Here is a 13,842-nt window from a genome sequence, read left to right as displayed (position 1 = left end):
TGATTAGAATTAAAAAAAAATCACCACTAGGATATATAGTGTAACATATAAATTTGAAAATTATATTTAAAATTGTAAGATTGAATATTTAGAAAATCAGATTGATATCTATAGAAAATTAGATAGTTGTATATAGTACGTTTACTTTCGTTTTTGAACAGCTAGTGCTTCTTTCCTTAAAACAAGCAAGTTGAACATAAATTAAATATTTTCATATCCTTTGACTTCAATGAAAGGGACAACCGAAAGTAGAACTAACAATAAACAAGCGATTTTTTTTTTGACAAAAGAAAGAAGGAGACCAGTTATATATAGTAAGTATTACTGTTTTGCTACCAAAGCTACAAGATGATTTTTTTTTGTAAATATATCAACCTTATTTTGTGATATTGGAAACGTTGGAATCCGATTTTGTTATGATTTGTTTTTGTCCATAAGTTCATTATGGTAAAACATTACAGTATTCGGATTACAGAATAGATTTGTAGTTATTGTCTTCTGAGTTGATATTTATAGACCTATTTTGTGACCTCAGTACATTTGTACTTGTTATTTACTACGTAGTAAGTTATTAGCAGTTAAAGGCTAAAAATAGATCACAGGTGACGTGTAAGGTGGGTTTTCCCAATACTTTTAATTTGTCAAGGAGGATGGTGCACAAATGAATAATGACACCTTTGTATTCATGGTATTCGGGACTGCCTATATTGAGTTTAAAACGAGGGATTAATTTAAGTCTGTAAAGGTATAAAGGGACCGATCATTCATCTTTTGTGGGTATGTTTTTTTATTTGTGTAAATTGTGTGATTCTAGATTACTTTGAACAAATCCTCTTTTTCTGAAGAAAAAATAAAATCAAAATGAAAATACAACATTGTTTATCAAGACACAAGTCTTTTTCCTGCGTATAATTGATTTTTTTAATTTTTTTTTATTATTGATGAACTTGTGAAAAAAACATTTCCAACAACAAATGATAAATTCTTTACGTATCCATGCGATCAAATCAATGCGCTCATAAACGATATCATCCTTTACATACCTTCCAGTTCGATAAATATAACCATTTTCGTTTCACGCTAGGATAAACACAGATGTATCTTTCAGTTTTATTTAAAAAGATTGACAATTTATAGATCACGTAGTAGCATATCGTACGTGTTCTTTCGCATTATAGTTGTATTTCCTACATTAAAATAGTGAACGAGGCCACACTATTATGATATTATTACATTTTCTGAGGCATTTCGCAGACAACGTCATATGTTATTTTAAGACTACATAAAATCAATATATGAATATAATTTTCAAGAAGAAAAACTAGAACTCGTTAAATAAGTATGGATAGAGACCAGAATGTGGGTATTTACTGCATCTTTCATAAGAAAAGAAGAAAAGAAGAGAAAACATAATATGTTATAAAGACCATCTAAAACTATTCTGGTTAAAATTGAGTGTTTCAATTTGTTTTTAAGTTTTGAAAATTGGAATGTCAGTTTTGTTTTCAAAGAATGCTCGATTTGTCTCCCTTATCCCATTATGAAAAAAAATAGGAAGTTAAATATCATTATGTTATTTCTAATATTTAAGTTTAATTGATTGAATGATCGACCATTAATGTCTATTACTAATGCCACTTTAAGCAATCTCGCCTTATTCGTGGCTGTCACGTTTCAGGTAGAGACAGTTAGACTTCCAGGAGAGAACCACAGACCTTTGCATTGAAAACAAACTGACAATCAAAGTTAACTAATTAACTGACAGGTGGATTCAATTCTGGTTTTGGTTTAATAAAACTGCCTTTACAAAAAAAATGTGACTGTCACGATTAAGGCAAAGGTGCTTAAAGTGGCATTAATTGCAAACACTAATGGTCGAGGATGTAAAAGATGATAAGATGTACACATATTGAGTTTATCCTGAAATTACTCACCATACTTGATAATTTATTTATTAAAATCTTAATCATTGTCTCTAATTTCTCAAAGACATCGACTTAGTTTAAACGCGTACCGCGCAGATGACCCCAAAATGAACTGCTTATGAAACAGAAATATTCATATAACCTCTTGCTCAACATGGACGTGATGGAAGTGGAGTAACAGTAGATTTTATTTGTACAAGTACAAATATAGCAAAAATTTATTTGTATACTTGTTACTTGTACAATAATTGGCATCTTGCAGGAAAATGCCAATTATTCAACAAGACCCTCATTTATTATTTGTGAAGTTAGTTCGAAATATTTGTATTGTGGCAATTTATCGTATACACATGCTCCATTCAATGAGTATTGTTTGACTTTCAACTTTGTAATTACTGTCTGATATATCGATATTATAGAGCTGAGAACCTTTTTATTTGCAGTTTTTCTGTATACCCTGTTAACCACACGGGTCGATTAAAGAAAAAATGGAGGAATCTGAAAATCAGGTATGTTTACCTCTAGAGTGTTTAGTGTCGTTGGGATACTGTCACATTGATGTTAACCCTGATATTCTTCATTTGATATATTAGTCTCACGGGTCTTAGTTTATATGCAGTATGCAAAAGTATTTTAACTCTTAGGTTATAATTTCGAACCTCGCTCTTGGCTGTTGTCATTGGTCTTTGCTTTCACTATTGGCAGTTTTCCTACTGAAAGTCGATGGTTCTCTCTGGACATTCCGGGGTCTTCTACGGATACAAACTGGTCATCATGATTTAGCCATGAGTGCTGAAGGTGGTGTCATCCCCACAATTAATCAATCACTTGGACAAAATCAAATACTTTCTGATTATGTCTTAAAAGAACCTCTATCATGAATATTTCAAATTGAAAAATTGAGAACAACACGTTTCGTAATTTCATGCGTCCGACGTTTTTCTGGATTTACCTTTATCTTGATCACAAGAAACACCGACAAAGCTAGATAATACAATTAATTATCTAATTACTACTACAATTAGATATTATTAGTATTATAATTTTCACTGTTATCAATATAAGTTAGATATGTCATACAAATCTAGTCTTGAATTTTATCCAAATTCTTCCTTAATGTTCGGAACACGTTTTAGAAATTCAAATGTGACGTCACTTTGGGCGTTGCAATGGCTTTGGTTAACACGGCTGTGATTTTGTAATGTATTCGTTTTTATTCTATAACTAGTCACAACTTCAGTTTAATCATGTATATCTATTATATAGTCATTTTATAAGATTTACTGTTTGTAAAACTGTGCATAATTCTTGGTAATAATGATGTTTTTGTCCCAGGCGGATAATCCTGGCTGTATTGGTCACAACCGTTTGGAACTTTTGGTCCTCGACGATCTTCAACTTTGTACTTGTTTGGTTTCCAATTTTTTTTATCTGAGCATAGCTTCGTGTAGACGTACAACACGTCTGGCGTATATATTTTTTTTAAACTGGTACCTTTTGATGGCTATTATTCGTGTGCTTCTCTGTCCTATATTTTCTCCCATTTATTTATTGTAGCCCTGACGTGTAATGTTATTTTTTTAATGTTATAATTAACATTACCATTAAAGCGGGAGGTTTAGCATGCCACAAAACCAGGTTCAACCCACCATTTTTTCATAAAATGTCCTGTACCAAGTCAGGAAAATGTCCATTGTTACAGTATAGTTCGCTTTTGTGTGTGTTAAATTTTTGTGTTGTGTTTCTGTTGTGTCGTAGTTCTCTTATATTTGATACGTTTCCTTTAGTTTGTAACCCAGATTTGTTTTTTCACTATCGATCTATAAATTTCGATCAGCGGTATACTACTATTGCCTATATTTCTTACCTTTGTAATATTTTCTTACAATTGAAAGATATATATCTCTTTTTTTGTTATAGAGAAATATGCAGAGTGCCTATGTGTACCTCCAGAGAAAGCTGCAGTACTTCTACAAAACGTTAGAAGAACACTGCAAACAAGTGACAAACGATGCGAGACAGTTCCGATACTGCAGTTACATTACTAAATTTGCCTCTCATTTCGGGAAAGAGCGGTGTATGGTGGCGGGAAGCACGGTTGAAGGAACCAGACTGCGGTCAAACATAAATGAAGGAGACTTCGATTATCTAATCATATCAGGAATATCAATACCCGTAGACGCTTTGGAACACAGAGAGGATCTACCTTGTTTTGTTCACGTCAGAGGTGACAAAATTCAACATTCATTTTCTCACAGTTTGGTAGACGGGAAATATCTGAACAGTCGTATTCTAAAGGAAGTTGACGGCGAAGCCTTTAAAATAATGAGGGGTCTGTTTCAGGTCTTTACAATGCCATTTGATTCTTCGGGTAACCATTCTCATGATGTTGACTTCAACCGTGAGGCTAAACCTGGCATGTGTAAGGAACACTACGTTGGCTTCCAGTTGGTTGATAAAGATGCCGATAATCTATACATGAGACAACCGGAAACAGACATGAGGGCGACGAACAATTATTTTCAATCGGTAATGACCTCAAGTGATTTATCTCCCAGTATGATATCTCTCCTTACCAACATACTTGGTATTCTTGCTGAAACATATCCAAACGACGATTCTAGTACCGCGATAGGTCAAACATTTGGTGGGTTGATCGAAGCAGCCACCTCTGATTCTGCAATCGCCAAATCGACATCTGCTCAACTGAAAAGAAGCAAACAGAGTATAGGGGAAAACGACAGACATTACATTGAAGATTCGTCCGGCAAAAAAGTATTCCGAGTTAAATTCAACTACAAGTCAAGCAAAGATTTTATTGCGGCATTTCCTCTTGAGGGAAAACTGAAATGTCTTGAAGAATGGAGAGTTCGGATACTGACTAGCAACAACGTATTGTGGCCAAGCTCAGAAACAGTCGAACGGATATGTCAGTCGGAGGTGTACATTGTAGCTAAGCCGGCAATTGTCAACCCTTCTGCTGATATCGATTTTTGTCTAGGCTTCAATCAGGCGGAACTTATCTTAGCCTCTAGTCTTAGTTCTGACCAAAGACTATGTGTTCTACTTTTAAAAGCCCTCCAAAAAGGTTACCTTAAACGTTATTCGTCAGTTCTTACCACTTTTCACTGGAAAACTGCATTTTACTACCAATGTGGACAAATCGATCCTGTTCTCTTTGACCGCCATTCAACAATATTATTAGCCCTTGAAAGTGTGTTGTCCTACATGATAGAGTGCTTGGAGAAAAGGTATCTCAAGCACTATTTCCTAGAGAGCAATTTAATAGCTCATATTACTGAGAAAGAAGCCAATGAAATCCGACAGAATATTAAAGAAATTATTGAAGATCCAGAAGCGGCTCTCCAAGTGTATTTCGATACGAATAAAGAATGCGAAAGGTCAAAACAAGAAGAAGAGATATCATTAAAAGAAATGGAAGAAATGAAGAAAAGAAGAAATGATCCTTCAAATAAAAAACCAGCTGACAATATAATTAGCATGATGACAGATTTACAGAAAGTGGAAACCAGCAAAGGTTCTAAACTTACAAAAGCTATTGTGGATACGTTATATATGGTTATTAAGGAGGAAACAGATATTCCATTTGTTAGACCCAATACCTCACAGGAGCATGATAGCATAGACGACCTCATGGCACAGGGCTCTAGATATTTAACAACAAACTTTCGCTCACAGAAAGAGAATAAAAAGGCAGCAGAAGAATTAAAAGCAAAGGCGTTTGCTACATTCCTTTCTGAATTTCGTTCTAAGTGACCGTGATATTTGTTTATTATTTTTCAGCTATCAAATATACTGTATCGTTATAGAAAAATAATTGACTTTTAACATTCAAGAAGATTGTCATATGTATTTGTTCGACTCATCCACTTTCAAAGGTTTAATTAATCAGTCAACTAACCCTTATAATGTTGACTCGGTGGCGTAGCACAGCATTAAAAGCATGCATTTTTCCTTTGCTTCGATTTTTTTAACGACTGTTAGATTTTGAAGTCAGTGTATGGATCTATTTAAATCTAGTGAATGTATGGATCTTGATAGATGACCAGAGAGACCGATTTAAGTGAGTGCCGACATTATGTTAAGTGAGTGTATACCGTGTTGATTTTTTCTTATTGTGTTTAGGGATATTGTTAGGTGAGTGAACGCATCTTGTTAAGTGAGTGTAGGAATTTTGTTCAGTGACTATAATGATTTTGTTAAGTGTGTTCACTCCATGTATAAATTTTGTCAATTGAGTGTAGAAATTAAATCAATTCTGTGTATGTATTGATCTTGCTCTTACGAATTTAATAATTATTTGGGAGAAATTGTGAAGAATTGTGAAGTGGTACATTTCTTACATTATAATAGAAACACTGAGATACGCTTATAATACTTACTTATCTAAGGTAAAGGGCATTATACGTTAGGCATTGATCGGCTCTAATTTTTATACCATTGATACTACCTATATATTGATATTAATTTTTTTGCAAAATCTTTTATTGTAGTTTTGTTATGTTTATTTATTAAAAAGGTTTCAGTTTATTTTCTTTTGATATCGTATATGAATTATTTTAGATACATGTACTAGTAACCTTAGTATTATCAAATAAAGCTTGTTATATTTGTTATACAACATTTAAAAGCTTATTTCGCGATATTGTTTTTTGTTCAGTTTGCTTGAGGTGGCAATTTTGAAAAAAAATGGTTTGTGGTGAAATCTGGTTTTGTGAATTTCTGTTCCATCATGTTTTGTAAGTCAAACTGACGCGTCTTCTATTTCTTGTCACAAAGATCATTCAAAATCCCTTCAAGAATTCACCAAAGATTAAATATAAAAATAGAATATGTAGTAATATTGTCAATGGTCAATCTCCACCAGCAACCATATGCCAAAGAAGCTATATGTCACAGTACAGCATTGAACAATGAGCTGATCCCATATCGCATAACCGCGAAATTACAAATGTAAAACAAACCAAACAAAAAGACTAATTAACGACCACTCAGTTACAGGATCTTGACTTGGGACAGACGCATATATATAATATGGCCGGGTTCAACTAGTTTGTTGGTGCCTACCCCCTCCCCCTAGCCTTAACCTGTGATAATGATGTAACAGTACTACATAAAACAAATGATAATAATCACCTGAAAGGTGTCATTCATCGGCTCGATGCAGAGAAGAAAGACATATAATACAAACACATACCGGACGTGACAGTGGCAGGGTATTAATATATCCCCACAAAAAAGCACACTTAGTACAACCCAAAGAGCACTTGCTTTTACTTACAGCTAGTTCAAAGCAAATAACAACTTTAAAATATATATTATACTTATCGTATCTACTAGTTTTAATGACATACATGAAAAATCTGAGTTCGTAGACAGTAGGAGTCTATAAAAAATTGGGATTGTGTTCATCTTTCTGGTAAGAAATATTTGAGTTTTGATTGAGAGAACAAAATAAATCATAAATTATGTAAATCATTTTGAATACTCAATCAGCATGTTTTCCAATCATCATAAATGTCTTCCTTTCAAGTTTTTTTTAAATCTTAAAATTATACAATAAGAAAACTGGATAGAGAACCAGATATATAGACAGTTCTACAAGTTTAAAAGAGGGGCGAAGAGGGACAGTCAAACTTAAGATCATTAAAGTTTCAGCTATTTATTTCGCAGCCTTTGTAATTTGTTATTGACAACTTCAAAAGGGAACAATATTGTACTTAAAAATGATACAGTAGAAATGGAAAGGACAGAAAGAATCAAAACGACTGTTTCTTGCCTTGCTACTCCTTGTTGTTCATATTGTTACAGAACAAAACTCAATGTATAACTTTGAAATAATCTCAGTCTACCTTTTACTCGTTTTCGGACTAGGGTCGGATTCTGAAAAGTGATAGGACCTGTTTATGACTTTTGAACAGTGGTATATATACTGCTGTTGCTATTATTTAGAGCAGATAAATCACACTGTCAATTAATATCAAACATACATCATATGCAATGCAATGCACAATATATTATGTGAATAGGGTTTCCTGGTAATTGTTACTTTCCAGAAATGCAAATATGAAGCGGTACACTTAGTGTTATGCGCCTCACTATTTTGGAGGTTTTGATAGCCATTAAACCATGATCAATCGACCATGTTTCCTTAAAATGTCCTGTACCAAGTCAAGAAACAGGAAGATGTTATCCAATACTAGTGGCTCATTTCTCTGTAAGTTGGCGTTTCCGTTTGTTCACTACAGTGATCATGTTGTTCCTTGTTTCCCTGTTATAGTTGATGTGTTTCCCGCAGTTTTAGTTTGTAACCCGGACCTGTTTTCTCTTAATCGAGTTATGACTTTTGAACACCGGTATAGGTAGCACTGTAGTATTTGCATTCCGAAATTTAGGTTGCTCTTTGGCGTTGTCAGTTTATTTTCGATTTATGAGTTTAAGTGTTCCTCTGATATCTTACGCCTCTCCTTTGTGTACTGTACTTAAGTCAATGTATCTGAACAGTGTGATTGGACAAAAAATACAGTATTAACTGAACATACTTTCCCAAACTGAGGGATGAATCAGATGTAGAAAATATGCAATAATTTTACATATAGGTATTTGAGATTTAAAAAAAAAATTGTATTCAATGCATGATAAAAGACATAAAAGCAATAGTGGCCTCAGTTTTTAAAGGTAGCAAAATAAAAGAACTAGATGTGTCAAAGCGACACGAATAGCCCCGTCCCAAAAAGTTGAAAAATCTGCAATTTCAATAACACATGTGGACACAAACATGATGGTAGTCTCACATTGATATGTTCATAATTATAAATTAACTGTTAACAAAACTCAGCTCAAAATGTGGAGGCCTATAGAAAAAAAGTCTGTATAACTGTTAACAAAACTCAGCTCAAAATGTGGAGGCCTATAGAAAAAAAGTCTGTATAACTGAGATTTTCAACAATTTTCAAAGTTGTAAACCCTTAATTGGCAAAAATTAATGGAGAGGAACAAAACTTAAACTTGATCTGTAACTCATCATGAGTAACTCACATACCAAAAATCAGCCCAATATCTGAAAGCGTTTAGAAAAAAAGTCTGTATAACTGTTATTTCAACAATTTATCACAGTCCAAAGCCCGTAATTTCGGCAAAAATTAGCTAAGCGTAACAAAACTTAAACTTGACCTGTATCTCATAATCGTTACCTCACATATCAAAAATCAGCCCAATATCTGAAAGCGTTTAGAAAAAAAGTCCGTATAACTGTGATTTTCAACAATTTTCAAAGTTGTAAACCCTTAATTTTGTCAAAAATTATTGGAGAGGAACAAAACTTAAACTTGATCGGTAACTCATCATGGTTAACTCACGAACCAAAAATTAGCCCAATATTTGAAGGCGTTTAGAAAAAAAAACTCCGTATAATTGTGATTTTCAACAATTTATTAAAGTCCAATTTGAAAGCCCGTAATTTCAGCACAAATTAGCGGAGCGGAACGAAACTTAAACTTGATCAGTAACTCATCATGGTTAACTCACAAACCAAAAACCAGCCCAATAACTGAGGCCGTTTAGAATAAAACACCGTATAATGGTTTGTTGCGGATGACGGAATGACGGAATTTCGGAATGACGGAATTTCGGACAAGGTTTAGACTATATGGCACCGACAACTTCGTTGCGGGGCCAAAAAAAAACCCAGTTTACTGTGTAAGTAGAATTTTGGGCAGTGTTGGAATGTGGTAAAAATTTTAAAAATACTAGCATCAATACTTATGGGTCAGGAAATACTACCGTTCCACCTATACTACTGTTTTTTTTACAGTGCAAAAAGGCATTATCATTTAAAACCGGTATTCTATTTATCCATGTAATGTAAGGGATGAATATACATGAACCGAATAATATAAGGAGAGTTTTATTTTTACGACTACAAATACACATATTACACGGACGCATCAACTAGGACTCCGTGAACAATTTAAGTTAGGAATTTAATGTGACCAGATGTGTCTGTGTTGGTCTGTGCTTCTTGACGAACAAAAAATTTATAAATAAAATAAAAAACCAAACAAACAAACAAAGGACAACATAAACTATTTTGATATTTTCCTATCATTAGAAAACAACGAAAATACCAGTTTCCTAAAAAACATACGATTGGAAATTTCACGAAAGTACAAATTTGGATCAGTAACTTTGTTGAACGGTAACTGTGGCAGCTGAAACTTTATTGTTTTCATAAAATATAAGGGTTTACCTTTTCGTTTGTTATATTGGAAACTGCAATGTTAGTTTCGTTTTCAGTACATGCTAGAGTTGTTTACCTTTGCCTACCAGATGGTTAGATTCAACCATTTTATTATCTTAAAGACTTTCATTTAATCATTTAATAATGCAGTACACACAAATTTGATAAAGGGTTCCCAAATTACTGTCTTAATTTACATGGCCAATATTTTACATCTTTCTGACATCTGCTTAAAAAATCCCAGTTAAGTGAATCTTAAGTGGTTCTTCTAGGTAAACATATTTTGTGTGTTTACGTCCATATATACATATGATCATAATTTGAAAATTTGATACGATCATCGGATTACAGATAAATTATGAATGGACCTGTGAATTACAAGTTTTGTTTCCTTTATGTAACCCCTTCCTAATATCTGCAATCAGATACATATATCTGTTTCAACGTAGTAAGTTTTGTAAAAGTTCGAATACTAAAAATAGATCGTCATTTAGTACAGATTTGATACATTTGTAGATTGAAATAAACAATTAATGTTCCCATAAGCGACAATGATAGCCTTTTTTGAGATACAGACTTTAGAAAGTTGATTTTTTTTAATGAAACTTTGCTAGAATTACAGAAAAGTTATTCGGACAGTTTTTTATGGTCTTGTCTCCCATGCCTATAAATTTTGCACCTGAAATACGTGTCTCGTCCTAGCGTTGAAAAGACGTCTCATTGCCGTTAGGGCTTAGGAAAATAATTTGTTTGGCCTATCATATCATGCAGAATGCACGAAGTCTCTAATAATAAAAAAAATACGGGCGCACTTATCAACCAATCAGGATTAGTCATACTCTTAATTCTGAATACCATGTTATGCTCATAAAATGGCTGCGCACATACAATCGAATGGTGTATTGTAACCTGTAATGCAGCTTTGATAACAACTTTCGCTTTGAGTTTAATAAGAAGTCTGTCAAAAAATATGGTAAGAACATAAACATGATAAATATCACCTTTACTTTTAGGGCTATATGATTATAGATAAAGAATGATCATGTTAGATACACTGTTATATTAATAAGTATCGACAAAGCAGATCGTATTGGGACTATTGTCCAAAAACAGTGATGACTGCTGTAACCATGTTTTGACTATTTTACCAATTATATCTGTTTTGTTCACGCATCGTTGTAAAAATAACGGAATTTGATGCAACTGTCATAAAAGCTAGAGGTTTAGCGCAATAAAACCAGGTTCAATCAACAAGTTTCTACATTTGTTTGAAAATGCCTGTACCTAGTCAGGAATATGACAGTTGTTGTCCATTCGTTTGATGTGTTTTATTCTTGATTTTGCCAATTGATTAGGGACTTTCCGTTTTGAATTTTCCTCGGAGTTTAGTATTTTTGTGATTTTACTTTTCAATCTATATTTCTAGAGAAAAAAAATTTAAGTTGGAAGAGTGAAAACAAAAACAACAAATTAGTTTGCTTCAATTAAATATTAGGAGATTGAAATTTAAATTGCAAATGAAAATTTCTTTTTCGTCAATGTAATAGAAAAAAAGATGTTTAAATAAAAAAAAAGAAAAAATTACAAAAAAAAATGAAAAAAGTCCCAAATCAAATGACAAAATCAAAAGCTCAAACTTATCAAACGAATGGATAACAACTGTCATATTCCTAACTTGGTACAGTCATTTTCTTATGTAGACATTGGTGGATGAAACCTGGTTTTGCACGTGCACAGAAAATAAAGTTTGTTAAAAAATTAGTTTGTCTTGTCGAAACATTGTTTTTTTCGAGAAGTTCTCTCACAAATTACAGATTACTAACTAAAATCCACTGTAAGGGTGAATATAGATGACTTTATCTAATAAAAGTGAGTTTCATCTTTTCACCAGTACAAATTCATGAAAGAAATATGTTAGTTTTCTTCCAGCGCTAGTATCAACAAACGGTGCTATGGCCTCTTAAACTTGCAGTAAGCTGACATTTATGTTTTTCCTTGCTGAAGGTTTTACTGTGACTTATAGATAGAAAACAGTAATACAATTGCTTTTTCTTTTGTTTTTGTTTTGTGTTTTGTGCATGTATTGTATTGTGTTTTGTGCATGTACTGTATTGTGTTTTGTGCATGTACTGTATTGTGTTTTGTGCATGTACTGTATTGTGTTTTGTGCATGTATTGTATTGTGTTTTGTGCATGTATTGTATTGTGTTTTGGTTTGATACCTAATGTCCTTTATTGTAAATATTTTATTACAGATATTTATTTAGATTGAAGACCTTATCATGACAGGTAGTAACATATATTCAATGTTTACTTTGTTATTAATACATTTATAAATATGTTATACAAAATGATAAAACTATCCTGAAGTTTTGAGTATTGCGGAAGCGATACTTCCTTGTATTTATAAGTTCTGTCAAATAATTGACAATTACTTAAATACTTTTTGTCACTTTTACCGAGATACTATGAATTGTATAACTTCATATAGAGATTATTCATGGTCAGTCTTTGACTGCCAGTCATTGTCACTGGACCTTAATCTCAAATTATGGAGGTCCAGATACAATAAAATAAAGGTCACATTTATCTTTGTTTCAACGTATTAAATTTTTTGAAAAGTTTCAATACTTAAAATTTCGATAAAAATAGATCGTGATTCATACAGATACATGTGATTAGTTTTGCAGCTTTTCGGATAACTTAAACTTTCCAATAAATACGACGGCTGTCAAAAATTATGGTAAGTACATAGATATTATCATCTTAACTTTATGACAGTGTAACTGTAGAAAATAGCTGATCATTTAAGACATGAAGCTTTTGTGACGTCTACGACTTTTTTTCGCAGAAAGCTCGACAAAGGGATAGTCATCCGGCGGTGGCAGCGTTAGCTTACTTCTTTTAAAGCTTTATATTTTAGAAGCTAAACGATCTGGATGCTTCATACTTTGTATATAAATGTGTTATATTACAAGGTTTCGGTCTGTCATATGTCCATTGTCCTTTTGGCTGATTTTCATGGTTCAGGGACTACTTGAAAAAAATATAACTATATTTAGTATTGCGAACCTGATGCCCGTCACTTGACCTCGAATAACAATAGTTCTAATATATTTGGTATATTGAATGATTGTCAGGTGTACATGTCCGACTGGTAGGTGTCGTTTGTCCTTGACCTCATTTTCATGGTTCAGTGGTCAAAGGTAAGTTTTTGAGTTTTTTTTTTCCTTTTCTTATACTATATTCAATCGATCAACGATATTAGGTGTATGGAAATATTGTATGATGTACATGTCAGTCTTGTAGGTTTTATTTAACCTTGACTTCATTTTCACGGTTCATTTCTCAGTGTAAAGATTTTCTAATATGGTCTGTTTTTATTAAAGTATTAGCAATATATCAACTATATTTGATGTATGGAAGGATTGTAAGGTGTATATTGTCTGTCTGGCAAGTATCATCTGAGCTTGACCTCATTTTCGTGGATCATGTTAAATTTATATGTTACTGGTAGTGAAGCCTTATATTTATTTTTAGCCATGGCGTTGTCAGTTTGTTTTTGATTTATGAGTTTCACTGTCCCTTTGGTATCTTTCGTCCCTCTCTTATATTTAGGACTATCACCATGAAAGCAATTGTCAGTAAAGAAGGCGA

At 32.9% G+C, this 13,842-nt stretch overlaps 2 long non-coding RNA genes across 2 annotated transcripts in view; both read left to right on the top strand.

Moving 5' to 3' along the window:
* LOC143075489 (uncharacterized) overlaps window positions 1–13,842 on the top strand; it is a 391,914-nt gene that overhangs the window by 93,580 nt on the left and 284,492 nt on the right. The window lies entirely within an intron of this gene.
* On the top strand, window positions 608–6,476 carry LOC143075487 (uncharacterized). Its single transcript, XR_012978328.1, has 3 exons — window positions 608–777; window positions 2,369–2,434; window positions 3,846–6,476. It is a non-coding gene; the product is annotated as an uncharacterized LOC143075487 (long non-coding RNA).

The sequence above is a fragment of the Mytilus galloprovincialis genome, chromosome 5 (genome assembly GCF_965363235.1).
Source record: "Mytilus galloprovincialis chromosome 5, xbMytGall1.hap1.1, whole genome shotgun sequence".
Classification (NCBI taxonomy): Eukaryota; Metazoa; Mollusca; class Bivalvia; order Mytilida; family Mytilidae; genus Mytilus; species Mytilus galloprovincialis.
Note: the sequence above shows the minus strand (reverse complement) of the source record. Positions and strands in the feature narration are given on the sequence as shown.